Here is a 6,164-nt window from a genome sequence, read left to right on the forward strand (position 1 = left end):
CAATACATTCTACATTATTCTTAGTTGTTTTCCTTCATGTAGAATTAACCTACAAGGAAAGAAAGAGTTTATTTTCATTCCGATATTTCTGTCCCATTGACTTGCATTGGTTTCCGGTATCGGAATCGGCGATATCCGATACTTTTTGGGTATCGCTCCGATCCAATCCGATACTTTTTGGGTATCTGTCCGATCCAATCCGATACGATATTTCCCGATATCGGAAGGTATCGCTCTACACTAATTGTAAGTCTTCACTATTGTCTATGTCACATGCCAATGATGAGATGCCAAGGTTACCTTTTGAGTCTTTACTAATATGATTATTTGACTAATTTTGCTGCTGCTTTTTGGTCTCCACATAGCTCTTTTTGAACACATGCTTCATCTTTGCACACTTAAAGAAGTACATACAGTACAGACCAAAAGTTTGGACACACCTTCTCATTTAAAGATTTTTCTGTATTTTCTTGACTATGAAAATTGTACATTCACACTGAAGGCATCAAAACTATGAATTAACACATGTAGAATTATATACTTAACAAAAAAGTGTGAAACAACTGAAAATATGTCTTATATTCTAGGTTCTTCAAAGTAGCCACCTTTTGCTTTGATGACTGCTTTGCACACTCTCGGCATTCTCTTGATGAGCTTCAAGAGGTAGTGACCGGAAATGGTCTTCCGACAATCTTGAAGGAGATCCCAGAGATGCTTAGCACTTGTTCGCTCTTTTGCCTTCACTCAGCAGTCCAGCTCACCCCAAACCATCTCGATTGGGTTCAGGTCTGGTGACTGTGGAGGCCAGGTCATCTGGCGTAGCACCCCATCACTCTCCTTCTTGGTCAAATAGCCCTTACACAGCCTGGAGGTGTGTTTGGGGTCATTTTCCTGTTGAAAAATAAATGATGGTCCAACTAAATGCAAACCGGATGGAATAGCATGCCGCTGCAAGATGCTGTCGTAGCCATGCTGGTTCAGCATGCCTTCAATTTTGAATAAATCCCCAACAGTGTCACCAGCAAAGCACCCCCACACCATCACACCTCCTCCTCCATGCTTCACGGTGGGAACCAGGCATGTAGAGTCCATCCGTTCACCTTTTCTGTGTCGCACAAAGACACGGTGGTTGGAACCCAAGATCTCTCTTGTTGCCTGTCCTTAGCAGTGGTTTCCTAGCAGCTATTTTACCATGAAGGCCTGCTGCACAAAGTTTCCTCTTAACAGTTGTTGTAGAGATGTGTCTGCTGCTAGAACTCTGTGTGGCATTGACCTGGTCTCTAATCTGACCTGCTGTTAACCTGCGATTTCTGAGGCTGGTGACTCGAGTAAAATTATCCTCAGAAGCTGAGGTGACTCTTGGTCTTCCTTTCCTGGGGTGGTCCTCATGTGAGCCAGTTTCTTTGTAGCCCTTGATGGTTTTTGCAACTGCATTTGGAGACACTTACAAAGTTTGCCCAATTTTTCGGACTGACTGGCCTTCATTTCTTAAAGTAATGATGGCCTCTCGTTTTTCTTTACTTAGCTGCTTTTTTCTTGCCATAATACAAATTCTAACAGTCTATTCAGTAGGACTATCAGCTGTGTATCCACCAGACTTCTGCACAACACAACTGATGGTCCCAACCCCATTTATAAGGCAAGAAATCCCACTTATTAAACCTGACAGGGCACACCTGTGAAGTGAAAACCATTTCCGGTGACTACCTCTTGAAGCTCATCAAGAGAATGCCAAGAGTGTGTAAAGCAGTCATCAAAGCAAAAGGTGGCTACTTTGAAGAAACTAGAATATAAGACATATTTTCAGTTGTTTCACATTTTTTTTTAAGTATATAATTCCACATGTGTTAATTCATAGTTTTGATGCCTTCAGTGTGAGTGTACAATTTTCATAGTCATGAAAATACAGAAAAATCTTTAAATGAGAAGGTGTATCCAAACTTTTGGTCTGTACTGTATGCACTAGCACTTTACATACTTCTCTATTGCATCTACCCTGCAGGAGACCCTATGTCTATCTCTATAAATATTTATAAATTTATATTTATATATTTTTATTTATTTGTATATATCCAATTGCAGCAGTATCTATCACCTATCATCCATTATACATCATCTATTTATTCTACTTTCTCTACATATATGATTTTGGCATACGATACATATGTTTATTCCATTTCAGCATATGTGACGTGTATATCTTGTCAGATTTCTGTGAGATTGGCTGTTCCCTTCATGATTTCTACATACTTCCCGGACATGCGCCCCTGTTTTTAGTTGTTTTTAGTGTGTCGTACTTTTGTTTTGCCATTGTTCTGTTATCCATTGTTGTCACCTGTAATAAATAAACTTACTTTGGTTTTCACTGCATATGACGTGTTGGGACTTTATGGTCGGACTGGTCTCCTTTTTCTTCTATTAGTTTCATGTTGCATTAACCATGGGCAGCATGAAATCTCAACAGGGTTCCTCACTACAATGTCTTTAAGCTTCAAAGCAGTGCATAGTAGCAGAGCTGTTTTTTGATATCCTGCTATTAAAAGAAGAATAATAAACTCTACACACACATAAATATTTATTTTTATAATACACATGTACATAAAAGGGAAAATTAGGACAGAGTATCAAGTTGCATACTACATATGAAAATGTAAAATAAAATATAAAAAAAACATCCATACTGCAACCTACTCATTGGATATATATAAAGAGGCCAATCGTCAAGGTAACTATGATCAAGAGGGAGCCGAAGCAAAAAACAACGATATATAGCCTATTGTATTGAAAGTATGAAAAAACTTTATTAGACATATTACCACAGAAAGTCTGGGGAGACTAACAAATGCCAAAAATACATACATATATATAAAAACATAATTAAAAACAAGCAAGTGTCACACAGAGTGCAGATATCACATTTCTCTAAATTCCTATTGCACAAAAAATGCTTGATACTAGAGAACATGTGCTGGTGCATAGGGAAGATGAACGATCTATATTATATCACAGATGCTCCTATTCCAGTAAACCTATCACCTACCCTCACATCATGTATAATTACTATCTGTCATATTTACCTCCGTGGGAAGGGCAGAGCCTGCACAATGCGTGTATCCTCAAGGGGACAGTCCCCAATGATAATCCGCATGTGCTGTGCACATGCTGCGGAAATTTCCGCTGCGGATTATCATTTCGGAAAAAAACGCAGCACTACCAATTATTTTGCGGAAATGCTGCATTTTTGTCGCCATTGACTTGCATTGAAACGCATGGATTACGTATCACTGCATATGTAGATGCACATTCCACGCGTTTCAATGTGCGGATGGTACCCAGGTCTGGAGGACAGGAGACTCTCCTCTGGACCCGGGTACCATAGAACCTGTGAAAAAAAGAATAAAATAAAAAATAAATGTTATATTTACCTTCCGATGGCCCCCGCTGCGCTCGTCCTCCCTTTCCGGCAGATCGCGGTGGACTGAAGGACCTGCGCTGACGTCATAGTCATGTGATGGCAGGTCCTTCTGTGGCGCCCCTGAGGATTCAGTTGCCACAGAGGTACTGCACCTCACCCAGAGGTGTGGGATCTCCTTCTCTCAGGTAAGGATGGAGTACTGCCCGGGACCTTAACACCTGCACTCAACACTACACTATTCCAGGCCGGCTGGAAGGGCATTATGAACTTCTTCTGCTGCCCTGTCCCTGGCTGGAGTGGAGGGAACCAAAAGTGAGGGGGAACCAAGTAGTGGGTGTGGGTGGAGGACGCAGACCAGGGGAGCACTTAAAGAATATATATATATAGGGAAGCCATCTTTTAAGAGAAAGTCAGAGGAGGAGAAGTGAAAGGAGCAGGGGCTCTGCAGGAGCTCTGCTCGGGAGGCAGGCTCGGCCTGTCGTGCCCAAGGCTGAGAGAAGAGTGGGAGCAAGGGAGGAAGGCTCCAGGAATTGAAGGGATCCCAGGGGGTACGGTGAGTGCAGGATGGCACCCGTACACTCGAATCTTCTAGGCGTCAGAGGGATCAGGCCACAAGAAGGGAACCGGTCCCTGGACTAGCCGAGTTACTTTAGGTCTCAGCTAGAAAACCGGAGGCTTCTGCACTTTCAAGGTGCAGTTGCCACATTCGCACCTAAGCTGCCAAAAAGGGCACCATGCAAGGTCCGGGAACTTCAAGTTGCCCAGAGGGATCTCAAGGTACCCGATCGGGACTTTGTGTGGCGGGGCGCAAGGCAGGAGGGAGAGACCCAGTGCGGGAAGTCGGCTAAGAAAGGAACATACAGAGAGGGGTCCCGTTAAGTGCTTCTGAGATACTTGAGGGAGTGCTGAACCCCTGCCTGGTAAACGCAGCGCGACGTGGGAAACTGTCAGCTGTATAGTGCTACCTGAGGAACCTAAATAACTGTGAGTAAACTCGGATGACTGCACCCCACTGCTTCTGTCAGTTATTTCTACCACGCTATCGCTCCTGCACTACAACGCCCAGCGTCACCATCTGCACCTACACTGCCCTGTAGCTGTGCTCTGCCTGTGGAGAGCCGCACCGACCCAGCTGCCCTAACATTTGCCCCAGAGGTCTGCAGCAGCGCTGGTACCCATTACCGGGAACCACAGGTAGCGTCACGAGACAAAACTGTTATTCATCCCTTCAAGTAACAAACCCCCTTTTTAAGAGTGACCCCAGGGTATGGGCCCAGGAGCCGACTGCCATGACATCCCAAGAAGGTAAAGGCCCGGGTACCCGAGTCCCCCATATCCCCTTGGGCGAGTCACTTCAGTGCAGTGTACCGCGAGCTGCTGACAAGGGAGAATGGAGCGAAGCAAGACTCCGGGGGCCATCGGAAGGTAAGTATAGATTCATTTTTTTATTTTTAACCATTCTTTAAGGTCACACTATATAAATCCAGGCCGGTTGCATGGATTTATATAGTGTGACCAAGTTGACAAGCACTTTCCAAGTGATGCTAAAATCGCTTGGAAAGCGCTTGTCAACCCGCATGTGGAAATGCATGTGAAGAACGCTTCACATCCGCTTGTCCCTGGCAGGAAAAACGCATGTACAATCCGCATGTACAATCCACATGCGTTTTTTTCTGCCAGGGGAGATGCAGAAACACTCAGGAAAAATCCGGAGCATTTCTGCATCGTGGGCACATAGCCTTACTCTGAATTGTGTTAGTTGATATAAATAAACTATTAACTCTATATTTGAAAGCATTTTAACTACTTTTTTTCTACTACTGCCTAAAACTTTTTCACAGTATTGTGTGTGCATCTCTCTCTCTCTCTCTCTCTCTCGTAACAGCAAGAAAGAAAAATCATGAAATTATTTAAATCAGTAGAGTCTATCATAACTTGTATAAAAGCAGAAGCAGGAAATGCAGCAGCCCTGTATGGTGAGAAGATGCTAAGGAATACATTTTCAGCAACTCATTCCAGTTGATGTGTTGGATGAAGACAGCCAGTATTTGGACTTAGATGAGATGGGGTAGGAGGAGCTGAAGACCAGACTGAAATACCCTGATATATTGTGGTAGCAGTAGTGGCACCGGCAGTTATGGGGGAAGGGGTTCTAGAAGCCTAGATGATAGTAGCACCCAGAATCTGAGAAAATCTAGAGGTGGGAATTAGGAGGATCAAAAGACAATTCTAGTGGCAGTTATCCATATGTGTGGCCAGGAAACATCAATGTGGTTCCATTTGTCCATTTGTATGGAAACTCAAATCCAAGTTCACCACGGTTGCTGCCCTACCACATGGATTAATATTATTTATTTTTAAAGCACCTTTAATTTTATGGTGCTGTTTATGTGAAGAGGGTGTAACATGCAAAATGCATATATAAATTACAATAAACAAGTAGAACAGACTGCTAAAGAGGGGGCTTGCTATCTACAGTTCTACTGGCTTTTGCAAAATACAATCTCAATGAAGGATTCCTTGTCACCAGTATTTCTCAAAGAAAGCTGACCCGGTTTTCTAGTTTGATATGGCAGAGACAATGAGCTGCTCCTTGGAGTTGTCATTATGCTCCAAGTTGCAATCCACATTGTCAGCACCAATTACAGCCAAGGACAGTACAATTTTTATTTAGGTCAATTTCCAACACTAGGCAGCATTTATACACCTCTATATGCTCCTCAATGGACATTTCCCTGTCCCCAACAAC

Source organism: Phyllobates terribilis, unplaced genomic scaffold (assembly GCF_046119375.1).
Source record: "Phyllobates terribilis strain yellow unplaced genomic scaffold, ASM4611937v1 Scaffold_11__3_contigs__length_659146591, whole genome shotgun sequence".
Taxonomy (NCBI): Eukaryota; Metazoa; Chordata; class Amphibia; order Anura; family Dendrobatidae; genus Phyllobates; species Phyllobates terribilis.